The sequence below is a fragment of the Bos grunniens genome, chromosome 21 (genome assembly GCF_055505025.1).
Source record: "Bos grunniens cultivar Pamir isolate PY7600 chromosome 21, Bosgru_T2T1.0, whole genome shotgun sequence".
Taxonomy (NCBI): Eukaryota; Metazoa; Chordata; class Mammalia; order Artiodactyla; family Bovidae; genus Bos; species Bos grunniens.
This window is the reverse complement of record NC_141185.1, coordinates 36,974,471-36,992,684: the sequence shown is the minus strand read 5'-3', so window position 1 is coordinate 36,992,684 and position 18,214 is coordinate 36,974,471. Positions and strand designations below refer to the sequence as shown.

The 18,214-nt window shown below is 53.2% G+C and overlaps 1 long non-coding RNA gene across 1 annotated transcript; it reads right to left on the bottom strand.

The window, feature by feature from the left end:
- Positions 1–1,884: 1,884 nt before the first annotated feature.
- LOC147349405 (uncharacterized) lies at positions 1,885–17,299 on the bottom strand. The gene is made up of 2 exons (XR_015149808.1): positions 17,179–17,299; positions 1,885–4,926 (listed from the first exon to the last, which is right to left on the bottom strand). It is a non-coding gene; the product is annotated as an uncharacterized LOC147349405 (long non-coding RNA).
- Between the last annotated feature and the right edge of the window lie 915 nt (positions 17,300–18,214).

Sequence of the window (18,214 nt, the reverse complement as noted above, 5' to 3'; positions counted from 1 at the left end):
GGGCCATTACCTAGGGAGGAGCTGGAGGGGTGGAAGGGCTACCTCTCTGGGCCATCTCATGATAGATGACAAGCCCCTTGGTGCAGTGCTGCTGCCTTCTCTGAAAAACCTGGTCCCTTGCATTTCCTGGGCTGTCCTAGGACTGGGGACAGGTGTGTGCCATGGAGGAGGGAGGGACCAGGTGGACATGCCAAAGGTCAAAGCACGATCACGGGGCAAAACCACCCAGGTCACCTGCTTAGATCCCAAAGTTCAGGCCTGCCTGAGTCAGAGGGCAGAGCAGGCCTAGGACTGCAGGTTCCAAGAGTAAGGATGACGCTTGAGCCACTGGAGCTGGGCAGCAGAGACTGGGCACAACATGGAGGAAGAGGAAGTAAAGGCCACCCGGGGGCTGCAGAAAGGGTGCCACTCAACTGAGAGCTGGAGGATCCTTAGGAATTGAGTTTGGAGAGAGCTGGGAAGCAGGGACTCAGAGAAGGTTGGGGCTTTCCCAAAGTCACACAGCAGGTTGGGATCAGGAAAGTGCATTTGTGTGCTGACAACCAGGGGTCATGGCCCAGTCTCAGCTCACAGGCTGTACTTCCCCACTCTTGCTCCTCACCAACTCTGCCCTCCCCTCTAAGACACCCACTTCCCTGTCTTTGCCCTGTAATTAGGAGTTGGGTGGAGGGCAGTGTTCTCAGCATTCGGGGTCTAGTCTCAGGACTGTCAAGTTGTATGCTCAGCTGGCCAGGTGTTCTCTCCAATCTCTCTGAGCATGAGTGGGGCCCACTCAGGCCAGGATAAGGCTGGTGAGACCCAACGGGGTCACAAGATTCTGCAGTCCCAGCCCCAGTGAGGCTTGTCTTAGTTCAGAGACACATCACAAAGTGTCTTCACTTAATCAGCATCTTGTCCATTCCTTTTCAGCATCACTTAGATGTTACCTTTGTAACTTTCTGAACCTCAGTTTCCTTATCTGCAAAATGGGAACCATGAAACCTGCCTCACAGACTGAAGTGAATGTTGAACAAAATCAGTGTGGGAAATTGCTGTAAACCCTAAAATGTTTGTAGAGTGTCAGCTGACTATGAGCTCCTGAAGGCATGACCTTGCCCCCTTCTTCTCTACCCTAAGGGTCATGTGCAGAGCCTGTAGAGAGAGATGCCTATCAAGCCTTTGTTGGATGAAAAAAGGTAACCAGTACAAGGTGGCTGCCTTGGGATCCCCCCTCCCTTCCACTGCCCAGTGTGATTCTTAGCCTGTGGTCATGGAGAGGAGAAATGGTATTGCCGTTGGAAGGAACAGTGTGAGCCAAAGCAGAGAAGAGAATACTGCCCTTACATGGGTTTCCTGGCTGGAGGCACAGTAGAATATAAAAGCCTGGAAGGAAGGACATTCCTCCCCACCCTACCCCCAACACACACACACCCTAGAACTGCATAGACTCCGAAGGCAGATTCTCCTTCTCTACCCGACCCTAGACACTGACTACTCCTCCTGGCTCTCTGGGAAGGCAAGGTCAGCTTCCTGAACCTCAGCTTGTTACCTACACATGGTTATTAATAACAATGTCCCTCACTATAATGAGGCCACACCTGCTATTTACAAATCTCCTTTCTTTCTCACAGGAGCTCCTTCTATATGCAGAGAGACAGAGCAATATTGTGCCTTTCCCCAAGGCACACAGCAACATGCTCCCCAGTCCTTTCAGACCTAGCTATAGGCATTGCCTCCTTCAGGGAGACCCCCAGATTGCTTTAAGGTGCTCGGTCCTCTATACTTCCTCATGCTTCCCCTCCTTCCACCCAGCAGAGGAACAGCTAGCTCCGTGCTGGTGGTGTTACTGAGTCCAAGCCCGCTCTGTTCCCTGAAAGACAGGCCAATGAATTGGGGACGAGATGCTGAGGCAAGGAACATGACTTTATTTGGAAAGCTGGCTGATGGAAAAGATGGTGGACTAATGTCTCAAAATAACCATCTTATTGGGGTCTGGATGCCAGGTTCTTTTATAGATCAGAGATGGGGGAGGTGAGGAAACAAAGGCTGTTAATCTTGCAAATATCTCGTAGAATGGCAAGCTTCAGAAAAAGAATGTGTTAATTTCTTCCTTCCTGCCATCCACAGGTGTACGGGGTCCTGAACAGAGACACTTGGGTTTATCGGTCAGGGGTTGTCCGAGGCAGGCCATTATGTACGATTATAGTAACAAAGCAATGAAAGGCAAGACAATGAAACAGTTCCAACATGGAGTCAGAATCAGCTTTTCCCTGCAACAGTGGGTGAGCAAGGCTAGAAGGCAAGCAGTTCACACTCCTTGAATGTGGCCCTGTGCCGTACATCACATGATAGATGTGATCTCATTTAAATCTCACAACAAGCATATGAGGCAGGAGTGTGAAAAACAACCAAACTGAGGTGTGACCTGCTGGGCTGTGTCACCTTAGGCAAGCCCCTTAACCTCTCAGTTTGCTCATCAGTCAAATGGTCATGATTAGAACATGTCACAGAGTGCCTGCAGATCCAAGGAGTTCACAGTTGGTTTTTGATAATAAATCCTCAATCAGTAGTAGTTCTGGAGGGGAAGGGGGAAGCGGCTTGCCCACACAGCCAAAAAATAGAGGAGCTGGGACTTTCCCTGCCAACCCCAGACTGTGTGACCCTGAACCCTTCTGAGAGAAGGCTTAGGCACAGCTGGTGGTCAGGAAGTCTCTGCCACCCAAGTACAGAGTCTGAGGAGGGCCCTGTCCCAGTGGCTGCTGGCTTGGGCACCAGGCATCTCAGGGGGTCTGGACTGGATAGGACCTGGGGTGGGGAAGATTCACAGGATCTGATCAGTGTGTGGTGAGCCACTTCCCAAAACTGTGCTGGTAAACCAGAGTTTCCTTCTGCATGGAGGGCCAGGTTGGGGGAGGAGGGCAGAACTTGCTATTATGCCTGGGTAAGCAGGGAATTGGGAGTCCTCCCAAATTCTGGAGGAGCCTGAACTCCTCTCCAGAGGAAATCAGAGTCTCTCAGAGGGGGATCCCAAAGATCAAGAAAAAGGGAAGGCCTTTCACTAGGCCACTTTGGGACCATGTACTGCAGGGGAGTAGGGGGGTGGTGGCGGGCACCCTCTGATTAATTGGCAGCCAGGATGGATGGACTGTCCTTCCTCTCCTTCCTGCCACTATTGAGCTTTGTGCTGAGTAGAATCCTGGTGCTGTTTTCCTGTCAGTGAGAGAGATGCCTGTAAAACAGACCATGGCATTCCAGCATGATGTGTGCTTGTGTGGGGTGAGGGCTGCTGTGGCCCAAGAAGCCCAAGAAATAGGGTCCTGGGCCTTGAATCAGGAAAGGCCCCCTATCTGGCTGTGCCAGAACCAAGCCACTTGTCGGTGGGGTGGGGGTGGGGGTGTGTGGGTAGGGGTCTGGCTAGGTGCTGGAAGCAGTGGGAAACATTCCCTCCCTAACTCCAGGAAGGTGGTTCTAACGCCCACATCTGACCCTGTGTCACACGCTCCCCAGTGCCCTCAGGGTCCAGTTTTCCACTCTGGCTTCTGCCTGTCTCCTGACTGACCCTCTCCAGCCAGCCTGCCACTGCAGCTCCCAAAGTCCAACTTCCTAGCCGGGTGACACCTCCAAGTTTTGGAAGATTCTCTCCCTGGACCTTGGCTGCCTGTCTAGCTCCTTTTTTTGCTAACTCCTATTGGCCTTCAAGGCTCAGCTCAGGTCCCTTCTTCCAAGAAGCCTTCCAGAGCTCCAGGCTCAATCTGGTCACCTCTTCTGAGGCCTCTTAGCATTCCACTAAACTGGCTGGTGGCAAGCCGGGCTCCCCTACTAACCTGGAGATGGACCTTGGTCCTGGGCAGGGCCTGGGTCTACCTGAGAGCTGGGACTCCAGTACCTAGCACAAAGCTAAGTCAAGCCATGGTCGTGGAGAGATGGGTTCATGGCAAAGTAGGACTCTGCACATCTGAAAGGGAGAAAAGGCAGAAAAACCTCCCCAGGCCCAGAGGTGAGAGCCTAAGAGGAGCCTTTGCTGCAAAGCCTCCCCTGCACGCCCCCCTCTGCCTCTCAGGACCAGAGACTGCAAACCCCAGACTAGCGGCAGCCCATTGGTCGACATGGGGAAACTAAGGAGCTGGGTTCAGGTCTCCTGAAGGCCTGTTCCAGTCTGAACACTGGCTTCCTTCTTGTTCCACCCCCTACCCCCAGACCTAGGAGGGAGAAACACCTGGCTAAGCTCCACCTGGATGCCTGCAGCCCCTTCCTTGGAGGCCCCCAACCTGGGGCTGGGGTTGTAAGGAGGAGAGAAGAGCCCCTGAGAGACAGGGAGAGGCTGATGCACTTCCCCCTCGGTGTTGCAGGAGGCTGCTCCCCTCCACCGGAGCCTGGACTCTTGCCAGCCTCTCTAATCACCTCCTTTCCTTTCCCCATCCAGGGCCTCTCTCTGGGGGTTCCCTCCCCCGGCCTCCATGCCCTGGGCAGAACAGCACAGCTGTTCCCAGGATGGTGGTTTGGGCCTGAGCGAGCTGTACCCACAACCCTGACTCCTGCCCAGTGCTCACCTCACCTCGGTCAGGCCTTGGACTCCATAGGGAATTACCTTCGCCCAGCTCCCCAATTCAAAGGTCTTGGGAGATTGCCAACCCAGTTCCTCCTGGCCCTGCCTGGGCCCCCTCCCTTACTGCTGGAGCACCCTCTTGTCCTCCCGTGGGCAGGCCAGGTGGACTGTCCGTCGAAGCCTTCCTAAAGCCAGCTGGGGCAGTGGGGTTTGGGCCGGGCTGTTGGCACTGTGCCCTCGTTAATGGCCCACTGGGGTTTCCATCACTTAGGGCTGGTTACCAGGCAACTGCATCCGAGGGCTCGGCTCTGGCTTCGGGCTGGCACAGCTATTGCTGCTGAAGGGGGAGCCTTGCAGTCAGATCAGTTGAGGCCAGGGTCACTTCAGGAGGCTTCATGTGCCTGGAGGAGAGGGGGTGATGCTTCAGATTTGCAGCCTCAGAAACTCCTGGTCATTTTCTCAGCTTAGACCCACAGCCCTGCCCCATTAAGGGGGTCTCCAGGGTCTCCCACACAAACACCTATACTCAGGTTTCCGGGAGGCTGAGTGGGAGCAGAGAGGGGCACTTTTCCCTCTTTAGGGACTGAGGGCACTACCCTGTGGCCTGAGGTGGGGACACGAGGAGTCTGTTTGCCCAGGTTACAGGGTTTAGGCTTTGCCTTTAAATCCTGCCCTGCCTCTCAGTGGTTTTTAAATCCTGCCCTGCCTCTCAGTGGTTGTGTGACCCTGGACATGTTGATTTGCCTGAGACTCAGTTGCCTCAATGTGGAAGACACAGGTTCGATGCCTAGGTTGGGAAGATCCCCTGGAGAAGGAAATGGCAACCCACCCCAGTATTCTTGCCTGGGAGATTCCAGGGACAGAGGAGCAGGGCAGCTTACAATCCATGGGGTCACAAAAGAGTCAGACATGTAGAATGGGATTGTAACCCTTGTCTCATTAGGCAGTGCGCAGTTTATAATATGCTCAGCGTAGCGCCCGGCACATAGCCTCCTCTCCACACCTGCTCATCCCCTTCCTCCAAGTCCCGCCATGTACTCAGTCGCAACCTTCCTGCATTCCTAGGAGGCAAGTATCACAGATGCTGACAGCCCACACATGGTTCACCCAGTATTGCTAGGTGACCCCAGAATGTGCCATCTTCATGTCCAAGAATAGCTTTGTGCCCTGCCCTTGCCCCTTCCTTGCCTTACTCCTGTGGAGTTGATTTTTTTTTTTAAGACTCAATGAGTTTTAGATTATGTCCTAGGCACTGATTTAAATGTATTAGCTCTATAAATATTAAGGGCTTCCCTGGTGACTCAGTGGTAAAGAACCCGCCTGCCAATGTAGAAGACACAGTTTCAATGCCTGGGTTGGGAAGATCCCCTGGAGAAGGAAATGGCAACCCACCCCAGTATTCTTGCCTGGGGGATTCCATGGACACAGGAACGGGGCAGGTTACAGTCCATGGGGTCACAAAAGAGTCAGACATGACTTAGCAACTAAACAACAATAATAAATATTAATGTGATCAACTTATGTAATCCATTTAATGGGTTAGGTCACTTCATTCATTTATTATATTAATCCACTTAATGGATTAAAGAACATAAGTTGAGGTGAACCTATAGGAGCTGTGCAGAGATGGGAACCAGGCATGCTTCCCTCCCAAACGAGGGTTGCTTCAGCTGTGCTGCTGGGTTGGGTGCCAGTCCTGCCTCTTGCCACAGAGCCAGCCTGGCTGGTATCACCATGGGCAAGTCAGAGTTTCAGGAAGAGCAGTGATGGCTAATTAAAACTTTGGCTCAGGGAGGCCCCCTTGGGATAGGGATTGCCTCAGGCAGCTCCCTTGAGGAGGTCCCCTAATTGGACCCCTGAGCCCTAGTAATGATGCAAACTCACCAGGCAGAGGGTAACAGGCAGGGAGGGAGGGGAAAGGGGGAAGGAAACAGGTTGGCAAAAAAATAATAACAACCCCCGGCCCCATTGTGAGGGAGGGACTCAAGAGTCCCCAGACTGTCACTTAGTTGCTGTTTAACTTTGGATGGGTTGCTTGACCTCGCTGAGCCTCCAGTTCCTCCTTGAAAAGTACAGACAGAAACTCCAGCCCTGGAGGGTTGCTGTGAGAAGATAAGCATGGAAAGTACCTAATGTGGTGCCTGGCCCAGAAGTGGGGACTTGGAAAATTGGGATAATTGTCATCATGTTATTAAACCTGTATTACTACCAATGGCCTTTCACACCCACTATCTCACTGAGCTCTGAGAGCATCCTAGGAGGAAGGAGAAGTGGGGACAAGCATTCACCTGGGGGAGGTTTAGCCTCCCAGCTTTCTCTCCTGATTACCTGGTCTGGGTCCTGGGCCCCCTGAGGAAATGGAGTGGAGAAGCCAGGGCTGCAGGTCAAGCAGAAGGTCACAGAGCTGTCTGAGATGCAGATGGAACCAGAGCCTGCAGAGTGGAGAGGACTTAACTAGGCAGAAAGGAGCAGAGAGGGTATGCTTTGGGGGGTTGTGGTGGTGGGAGGGTTGGGGACAGCTTTATAAAGGCCTGGAGACCAGACAGAATGCAGGATGTGGTCAGGAGCCACGGGGCGTCATCAATGGGGCTAGAGCTGCTATGGGCTGATGTGAATGACAGTCACATACTGTTCTACTGAGGCTTGGGTTCTGGCCCTAGGTGAACAAAGACCCTCTCACTCCAGGCTGCTGAGAACTACTGTGCCAGAAAGGTGGGCTGTGAAGAGAATCCTTAAAAGTTGCATCAACATGGCCATACTAACTCCCCCACCCTCTGTCTGGGCATCAATCTCATCCCTTATCTGTGAGCCTCCTTCATTACGGAGCACAAATCCACCTCCTCGGGCTCTCCAGGCCACACGGGTCTGTTCTTGAGGGACAGGGCCCAGGCTAAGGTCCAGAAAGCGTCAGGGCTGGCAAGAGCCCCAGACCCTTTCGCAATGATGCAGCTCAGTGACTGCACCCCAAGGGGCCCCAGCCCCACACCTGCCACCCCAGAGAAACTGTTCACCACAGACTGGGACTTGAGCCCATGTGCATGGGACTCAAACCCAGCCAAAACCCATGGTACCTGGTTTCAGGACCTAATGAAGCTCAGATTCTTGATGTCTCATGGCAGAAAGAATTCAGTGAGAGAGAAAGTGATAAGTAAGAAGGGGTTTATTCAGATTTAGAGAGAAGCACACTTCATAGACAGAGTGTGGGCCATTGCAGAGGGTGAGTGCAGCCGCCAAATATGGCATGGTTAGTTTTTATAGGCTGGGTAATTTCAAATGCAATGACCAGTGCATTCTCTTGGCAAAACTCTATTAGCCTTTGCCCTGCTTCATTCTGTACTCCAAGGCCAAATTTGCCTGTTACTCCAGGTGTTTCTTGACTTCCTACTTATGCATTCCAGTCCCGTATAATTAAGAGGACATCTTTTGGGGGTGTTAGTTAGAACCGTTCAACTTTAGCTTCTTCAGCATTACTGGTCAGGGTGTACACTTGGATTACCGTGATATTGAATTATTTGCTTTGGAAACAAATATAGATCATTCTGTCGCTTTTGAGATTGCATCCAAGTACTGCATTTTGGACTCTTTTGTTGACTATGATGGCTACTCCATTTCTTCTAAGGGATTCCTGCCCACAGTAGTAGATATAATGGTCATCTTAGACAAAGAGCCTCTTGATGAAAGTGAAAGAGGAGAGTGAAAAAGTTGGCTTAAAGCTCAACATTCAGAAAACTAAGATTATGGCATCTGGTCCCATCACTTCATGGGAAATAGATGGGGAAACAGTGGCTGACTTTATTTTGGGGGGCTCCAAAATCACTGCAGATGGTGACTGCAGCCATGAAATTAAAAGACGCTTACTCCTTGGAAGGAAAGTTATGACCAACCTAGATAGCGTATTAAAAAGCAGAGACATTACTTTGCCAACAAAGGTCCATCTAGTCAAGGTTTTTCAGTGGTCATGTATGGATGTGAGAGTTGGACTATAAAGAAAGCTGAGAGCCAAAGAATTGATGCTTTTGAACTGTGGTGTTGGAGAAGACTCTTGAGAGTCCCTTGGACTGCAAGGAAATCCAACCAGTCCATCTTAAAGGAGATCAGTCCTGAGTGTTCATTGGAAGGACTGATGTTGAAGCTGAAACTCCAGTACTTTGGCCACCTGATGCAAAGAGCTGACTCATTGGAAGAGACCCTCATGCTGGGAAAGACTGAGGGTAGGAGGAAAAGGGGACCACAGAGGATGAGATGGTTGGATGGCATCACCGACTCAATGGACATGAGTTTGGGTGGACTCCGGGAGTTGGTCATGGACAGGGAGGCCTGGCGTGCTGTGGTTCATGGGGTCACAAAGAGTCAGACAGGACTGAGCGACTGAACTGAACTGAATTTCATATGCTGATGAGTGGGAGGATTATTCCATCTATTTTGAGGAAGGAGTGGAGATTTCCAAGATTCGGGTCATGCCCACTCCTTGGTCTTTTGACAGTGCCTTGGAACTATCGTGACACCTCTGGGTGTGTCATTTCACTTGCTGATTGAGCATCAAGGTCTAGCTTGTCTGCCATCTTGGTCCCATTTGATACTAATTGGTTTATGTTGTGTCCTTGGGCTATATCATTCTTTCAAAAGTTTATGCCCTGTCCCTTTCCTTTCTGTTACACCAGGACAGGGTTGACCTCCCTCCTCCTCCAGTCTCCCTGGAGCAGAGCACTCTGCTCCCCAGTGCTCAGGAAAGATCCCTTCCAACATGTGTGGCCTCAGAGCACAAGTCTTCCTGTGGAGAGAAAGCCAGGCCAGGGCTGAGGTGTGGAGGAGACCAGGATGCGTCGCAAGACAGCTGGCCAGGGCTGGTAAATCAACAATTCCTGAACAAACACAGCCGACTCTGGTCCTGGGCCTCCTCCTCACCCTCTGTGGGCAGCCCCCTCCCCTGGGCAGTTCCTCCCTCCTGTCAGCCAGGCCATCTGTAGCTCACTCAGCTCCAATTAGCTCAGTAATTAGCACCTCATCAGGCCTGTCTGCCTTTGAACAGCACCCCCGGGAAGGGGTTTGAGGAGGTCTCCATGACCTCAGGGCCCAGGGCTGGGCAGGTTCAGGCAGGCCCAGGGGCCAGGCTGCAAGGCCCCATCAGTCTCCCTGCACCCAGAGGTGCCCTCAGCTGATGTGGGCTTCCCAGCACTGGGCAAAGGAGCCATCTGAAGAACCCCTCTGGGATTGGAGTAGGGAGCTAGAAGCCTTGTAGGGGGCTAGAAGGCTTCTCCCAGCAATCCCTGGGACCCTTCTCAGCACCCACACACACCTTCTCACCAGCTCTGCTTATTTAGGGACCCCTGGCTGGCTGGGATATCAGGATGATAGGCAGGGGAAGTTAAGAGGACAGCTGAGTCCCCAAGGGAAGGGGGCCAAAGGGTAGGGTCAGATCAGGGAGCTCAGGGTGGGGTGGGGACAGCTTGTGGCTGGTGGGGTCAGAAAGGCGCCACTGTAGGAGACAAAAGGAAGTGGCGCAATGTGAGAGGTTGTCAGGGTGTGTGAGGCCGCACGCAGCACAGTGGAGAGTCTCTGGGGTCAGGGGCAGGCCGAGATGTCCCCTGACTGAGCTCAGTTTCCACATCTTTAACAGTGGGACAGTCATAGGAATAGTTCCCAGGTTCCAGAGAGAATCACAGGATGTGAGGTGTGGGGCGAGCCATAGTGCTATGGAAGTGGCAGGCAGGCAAGTGGCGTGCGGGGACCCAGGCCATGGGGCAGGAGATGAGGGTCACAGCCTTTGTCTCTGTCTCCCAGACTCAGAGCAGCACTGACCCAGGGAGAGAGGTCTTGACAGGGATGGGGGTCCCACCAGGTACTGCTCAGGCTTAGGGGAGGATGTGAGTGAGGGCATGTCAGGCCCAGGTAACCAGCCAGCTTGGACGGCGCAGGGGACACAGACAAACAGGAAGTCAGCCTCATCCCAAGCCAGAACCCACAGACCGGGGTGGCTTGGGGCTGATACCAGGCTGCGGTCAACCCTGAGACTGGAGCCCCAGCAGCCGGAAAGGCAAATACAGAGCAACCTGGGGAGGATACTTGGCCAGGGCCTGGTCTGCCCCTGCAATGAGTCTCCAGTTCAGTCTAGAAAAGTCCCACTGCTTTGAAACTCCTGCCTCACTGTTATGGTGCCAAAACTCCCCATCAATGCCTCCTTCCTGGGGATAAGCATGGCTTTCTTAAGCATGCTCTGGTGGAAAAAAAAAAGCCACCAGCCACTTAACCCCGTCCCAAATCCCAACTTGCCACTCGTGGCTGTGGGACCTCAGGCAAGGAGGCCCTTCACCTGGCTGAGCTACAGGGTCTTTGACTGTTGAACTGATGCTCCTGCCCCAGGTAAGGCTCAAGTGCCCAGTGTTCTCAGGTGTTTGATCGGGCCCGGAAGGCCATAAGCACTTGGGGAGACTGTGTTCCCACGCCTTCCTCAGGCCAGTTGCTGAGAAAGCCTCGGGACCCCGAGAAAGTGCAGGGTCGAGGTCTGCTTTCCCTTCTCTAGAAAGGAGAAGTCCTGTAAGTCATGGTGGGAAGGCCAGAAAGCCAACCCCCACCATCCCTCCTCCCTCTAGAGGCTCCCTGCTGGAGGGGAGGGCCAGGCAGACCCTTCCAATAAAGTCTCCTGCTCTTAAGCCTCCAGTTCCCAGCCCATCTTCATCCCCACTCCAGTTCCAGCTCCATCCTCATTCCTGTCCCAAGTCTGAGGAAAGAGCCAGGAAACACACCATGGTGATCCTAGTAGGGCAAAAGGCCTTGCAGGGGGTTTGTTCAGTTAAGGCAAAGGGACTCAGACCCCCCATGGCTCCTTGCCTCCAGGGGGCAATCTGAGGGCTCCCACTGCCCCTGGCCGGATCCTCCTTACGCACCCTCAAGTCCATGGGGGCATCCTCTGACCTGCACCATGGGTGCTGATGGTGGAGGGCAGAAGTATGAGGCTCTGGTCACCCTGTGCCCTGCCTGTGACCGTGGCCCTAGGTTTCCCTAGAAGGGGCAGCATAAAGCCTTGAGTGCCAAGGGCAAATGTGAAGGCATTTGGGGGGCAACTGTTCCCACTACTCAGCTCGACTGTGGGGGTGGTGGGAGGCAGCAGGGGAAGCTGGTGAACCCAGGAAGAGGATCTGGCTTGGATGTGAAAGACCTGGGCAGCTCCCTGGGCCCATCTGACCACAGCCTGTGTCTGCCCTCTACGAACAGTCTGCTTCAGTCCTCAATCAGGGCCGGCCCAGAACCGGGGCCACCTCTCATCCACTCCTGCAATCCCTTCAGTCCCATGCACTCCTGTGGACTTTGAGGGGCCCTCTGACTGGCTGACCTAAGATTCCAGTCAGGGTGGGTGGAGTGCTAACCACCACCCCACCCCCAGGGCTATGGCTGGGAGCCAGTCCCTGGGGAGCCAGGACCATCACTGTGATCTGATACACTTCTACCAGGGTGCGGGGCTTTTCACCCATGGCAAGTCGAGACAGGCCTCAGAGTAGACTGAGGACCCTCCCTAAACTTAAGAATGTGCTTCCAGGACCAGGGCACTGAAGGTCAGAGGCCCACACTCTGGGCTGGAGGTGCCCCGTCCTCAGCTCACATCCTGCCTGTGCTGCTTTTTAGTTGTGTTGCCTTAGGTGAGTCATTTTACCTCCCTGAAGCACAGCTTCTGCGGGTATAAAATTAGGATAACTGCCCCCCCTACCTTGTGGGGCAATCAGGCAGACTAGGCAAGAGTGTGGATGTGAGGAACCCAGAGTGAGCTGGAGGTGAACCCAAGGGGTGGAGGGCACCAAACTGGGCTATGCAGCTGGGGGTGTGCGTGCAAGTGGGGGTCTATCCTGGAACAGCCAAGAGCACCCCGTCTCCACAGTACTGGAGGCCTGCCCCCTCCCTAGCCCTCACTCAGCCTCTACCCCTCCCCATTTCCCATCCAATCTCCTGCCCAGCCTGCTGCCTGTGGACTCTGTCCAGGGCTGTTGACTCTTCTCATTAGCAAGGACAACATGGGTCTAGAGCCTTACAGGTCATGGAGCTCAGTGGACTGTAGTGGATAGCAGTTGCCAGAGCTGTGGGCTAGTAGGCCAGTCGTGCAGATGGGGCAGCCCGGGTGAAGGGACCTGCTCAAGCTCTCACTGCCAGGGAGCAACAGAAGCAGACCCCAAGCTGGAGTTCCTCACTTCCAGCCCTGCGCTCCCGCCAGCGTGCCTGGAATGGAGCCTTCCCAGCCCGGCCAGACTCACAGCAGCTTGGAGGACCAGGAGCAGACGTTGCAACCGCTCAGAAGCACAGCCACACACGAACAGGCACACCTTCAAACATGGCTTTTCATTCATTCTTTTCCCATTCATTTACACATTCATTGGCTCACCCCCTTGTTCTTTTTTTTTTCAAGGCTGAGCCCACACAGCATGCAGGAATCTTAGTTCCCTGACCAGGGATGGAACCCATACCCCCTGCAGTGGAAGTATGGAATCCTAACCACTGTACTGCCAGGGAATTTCCCCTTTGTTCTGTGTCCTGCACTCTGCCACGCCTGTTATGCCAAGGTATGCATGGCCTCTGTGTGTGTCCACAGGACCCACTAGTCACTCAGGGTCCTGAAAGCCCTCTAGCCTGGGATAAGGAAGTGTGGAGAGGGTGGGTGTTGGGGTGGGGGTGTCCACGGCCCTCTACTCTGATTTTGTTCCCCTAACTCCATGCCCAGGCCTGCCCCTGCACTCACTGCTTTGGGGGCTACACTGAGTTCCTCTGCCAGACTAGCAAAGGCGAGTTTGCATCCTGGCTGCACCCCAGCCAAGCTTTGTGAGCTCAGGCCAGTCCCTGGACACAGTTGGCTGGTTTTCTCATCTCTGAAACGAACTCTTCCTTTCTTATAGTGGAAGCAAATGAAAAGCACAGCCCTCATTGGTTCCCCTTTTCCCACTTGAAGCCCAGGCTGCTGCTTCCCCATCTATACCAAACTGGAAGACGTGTACCATATAGACAGGGGTTGGGTCCCCTGACTCTGTTTTCTCATCTGTAATTTAGGAGTAAAAATACTCAATGGTATGTTGTGAGACTAAATTAGAAAATCAATGTATCTGGTGCACAGGTTCATTATAAGCAATAGGAATGGATAAATAAAAACAAACCCTCGAGTCTGCTCTAACTTCAAAACCAAAGCAAACCAAACTCTGATCAGAAAACGCAGATGCTGTACGGCTCGTAGTATAGCCCTTGGGACTCCCATTGTGGGCCCCATTTCTGTCCTTGACGTCCCACAGGCTGGACGCATTTGTGGAGGCAGGCTGCCCAGAGGAGGTGGGCCTACGGCAGCCCCAGAAAGAGGCAGGAGGCGGAATTAGGAGTTAGGATGAGGCCCTATGGGTCTTTCTCTGACTCAGGATGGTCTAGAGCAGCAGCCCAGGACCTGCACTGTGTGAGGGACCCAAGCAGTTGCTGCCGGAGAGGCCTTAAGGCTTCAGCTTTCAGCAGAGGCTCCACACAGGGCTGCTGCCAGCCCACACAGCCTGGGGAAAGGCGCCACGCTAGGCAGACAGAGCCCTGAGCCAGAGCATCTGACAGGGGGAACAGAGCATGTGCTGGACTTCAGGGGCTGGACATCCTTACACACTGCCCAGCCTGCAGCTGGCAGGGACCAGTGACCTCCCCAGTAACTCGGAGGCTGGCAGAGCAACTTCTCTTTCTCCACACAGCAGCTCTCCCTGTGCCCATCGCCTCCAGGCCCACTCCTCCCCAAGCTGGATCCCGATACCCACTCCAGCCCCTTAGCTCCTCAGCACTGTTGGGCACAAAGCAGTATCAGTGTTGGATTTCCACCAAAGGTCAGGAGGGTGGAGAGGAACATCACAGCTAAGCACCGCAGGCAACCAAATGGTGGCCATCTTGTTTTAAAACCCATCAGCCGTTTCCTGTCCTGCCACACCTGACTCAGGCCACAGCTTGCAGACATCTGCTGCTGCTGCTGCTAAGTCGCTTCAGTCGTGTCCGACTCTGTGCGACCCCATAGACGGCAGCCCACCAGGCTCCCCCGTCCCTGGGATTCTCCAGGCAAGAACACTGGAGTGGGTTGCCATTTCTTTCTCCAAAGCATGAAAGTGAAAAGTGAAAGGGAAGTCGCTGAGTCGTGTCCGATTCTTCACGACCCCATGGACTGCAGCCCACCAGACTCCTCAGTCCATAGGATTTTCCAGGCAAGAGTACTGGAGTGCCATCTTCTAGGGTTTCCCCAACCCCTGTCTCAAATGCTTGTTCTCCCACCCTCATTTGTAGCAATTTAGCCTTCTCCCCCCACCCCCACCCCGGCCCCCGCCCCCGCCCCAACCCCAGCAAGCCAGCTATGTCTCTGCATTTCTAAGCCCGCCCAGGCAGCTTGCTAAACTAAGGACACCTATCAGCCCAGGCCTCTGCAACCTTCAGCTACAATGTCTCTTTTAACAAGCTACACCCGTTCACAGACAGTGCTTTCCTGCCCACCCACGTAGAGAAATGGACAAAGAAAGATAGGAAGATTTATTCCTCTGGGATTTATTTCTTCTCCCGCATGAGTTTGGTCACTTTGCTACCTCATTTTTAATACGTGAAAGGCGATCTCAGGTTTTAGACAGTGAGCATGTGTTAGAGGTTTATCATAAACTGGTTAGCAAAGGAAGCAGTCAAGGAAAACAAAACACAATAGATTCCTCCAGTATCGGGGGAGAAGCTGTGTAATGAAGTGATTTGCAGCACAAACACAAAGCCAGACAGCCTAGTTCCCATCCAAGTTTTGCCTCTTTCTAGCTCTGTGACCTTGAGCAAGTTGATTTAACGATTCTGTGCCTCGGTTTCCTCACCCATGAACAATGGATAATAACTCTTCGGACGTCATAGGGTGGTTGTTGTGCCTGAAATCCAACTGAATTCAAATTAAGTTAATTAATATGTGTAAGCCACTAGCACAGTGCCTGGCACACAATAAACACGATAAGAGTGGTAGCTATTATTATTATGAGCAAGTTTATATAGGAGAAGAAAAAAGGAATGTTAGATAAGGTTGTTTAACTATGTACAGGTCTGGTTAGCTTTACAGAGCTGTAAAGCTGTCACATTCATATCAGCTGCATGGGCTAAACCTGGGTCATACCAACTAGGACAGCCCTCAAATGACCAGGTGTGGGTTGTTAATCAGAAATAACCAGCTGCAGAAGTGGTGTATGTGTATGTGTGCGTCTGGGCTATCTTTCTTGCCCAGACATCAGCCTGTACCCCTTTAATGATCAGGCACATCTTTTAATCAAGCAGAGCCTGGGGAACAGGAGGAGGCAGAGAGGATGAGAGAGCTGGGGAACCTGTTGCAATACTGCCAGGTGCTACTGGGAGGGCTTGTAGAGAGAGGGCTTTGCTGCCACTAATTGATGGGCAGGAGGTGCTGGGTAGTGAGGCTGGGGAATGGGCAGCTGAAAGGCTCTTCTGTGGTCCTGGCTACGGGAATAGCTCTCAAGGGCCAGCCATGGTTTCTGGCCACTGGCCACACTGTCTTCTGAACCCTTGGCCTGTGTGGAGCTCCCTCCCTGAGTTCCCAGAGCCCTGGCAGGCCGCAGGTTCCTCTGCCCAGCCTTCTGCTGGCCTGAGTGTCCTGTGGAGGAGGGGAGGCAGGACTGCAGGAGGACCCAGCCAGGCTAAGCTGGGAGCCAAGAGGGGCTTGGCAACTTCTTGAGGACTGGCACAGTGCCTCTGCCTTCTCCAACCCCCCTCTGCCTCGCCCCAGGGAGCTGCTCAGGACCTGACTGAGCATTCAGTTAATAAAGCCGTGTTGATGTTGCCTGGTAAAAGTAAACCCAAAGACACAAGGTCACCTGACATTTAGTAGTTCTGGCCAATAGAAATATAATACCAGCCACATGTTTTTAAAAAATTTTCTAGTGGACACGGAGAGAGAAGAAAACAGGTGAAATTAATTTGAATATATTTTATTTAACCCAATTTATCCAAAATATTATATGTAATCAATACATGAAAATTTTAATGACATTTTAAAATTATTCATGACGTTCTTTTACTTCAAACTAAGTCTTTGAAATCCTGTATTTTACACTCTTGCACATATTCATGCTGACTAGTCCCTGCATGGGAGGAAAAAAAGTTTCCTCTGCCCTCTCAAGGTTCAGTTGCAGAGGCCAGAGAATTAAATTGACAAAGGACAGATTAACAGAAGAAAAAAGTGTATTTCGTATGCATTCGGGAGCCAACAAAGGAAGTAGCTGGCTCATTAAATGATTAAAGGTTTACAAACCTAACTGAGGAAAAAATCGAGGGGAAATAATGGCTTCTATGGGAAAAAAAACAAATAGATTTCTTCAGGAATGATAAATGGGTTTTTAGGCGAACCATTGTAAGAAAGTTTGTGGTAATAATTGTCTATACAAGTATGAATGGTCTCTTGTCTTCTTTAGGGCCGTGAAACTCCCCTGGAGAGGGGATTTATGGTAGCCTCATTTCCCAGAAGCTGCTGCTTTTCGTCAGATAAGGGACGCTCCCAGGAGACTATTTTCCTGCATCTGTTGAATCTCAAATATCCTCAGCTTAAAAGGATCTTCATGCCAATTCTGTGGTTCCAAGTGGGTCCCCCACACTATATTTCAAGTGCTCAACAGCCACAAGTGGCTAGTGGTTACCTTATTGGAGAGCGCAGGTGCAGAATCACCAAACCGTGGAGTCCCCGGACCGGGCACCTCCTGGGGCTCGATGGGGCCAGCGTCCCTTCTGCGGCCTTCCGGACCTGTTCTGGCCCATCTATTGTCTGCCACAGGCGGGGACCCATTGCCTCCTCGGGCGCCTGAGGCTCAACTCAGGCTCCGACGTGCAAGCTGTGGATATTGCGCCGCAACACCTTTTTCAGAGCGCAAACCCGCTGTGGGGGTGGCGGGCAGGTCTTCCTTCTACCCAGAGGGTCGTTGTCCCGCCGCAAATCGGGAGAGGGGAGATGCTAGGATACTACAAAGTCATCTTTTTGTTCTGTGCGACTCACGGTCACCCAGGCCCCTCGGAGGGGAGGGTCTGCGTTCTGGGACACCTGGCTTTTTGCGAGCTCCACCGCTCAAGGAGAAAGCTCGGCTCTGGCCGCAGCCATTTCTTTCGGGGGTCGGCCCCTCGCCCCGGGCTCAGGGCGCACCTCTCCTGCCCCTAGTTGGATGGCACAGAACCCTCACGCAGCCCCCTGGTTTCACAGGTGGGGAAACTGAGGTGCAGTTCCTGTGCGGCCACGCCGTGACCCCTTCCCTCCAGCTGAATCGGTTTCCACGAAGTCCCAGGGGCCGCCCGAGAAAACCTGGAGGCCTTCCTGCCCTGAGGAGCCTGGGGAGGGAGACGCCTCGCTGACTCTCCGCTCCTCGGACACAGGCGGCGGGCGGGCAGGCGAGGGCCGCGGGGACCAGGCGGCCGGGGCTTGAAACTCCAGGGGACCGTGATGTAACTCGGCGCCGGGCTTGCACGAGAAGCCCCAGGCGCCGCAGCGGCTTGTTTACCGAGTCGGGAGTTTACTGGGGGCGGAGTCATAGGCGCCTCGGCCCCGCCCCCGGTGCGCCCCGCCCCCTGGAGCCCCAACTCTGGTCTCTGAGAGCGCGCGACTCTGTCCTCCGTGGGATCCCAAGAGTCCGGAGCCTCGAAACAGAGCTCCAGTGGATTGGTCTTGTTTCAGTCTTAGATGTTTGA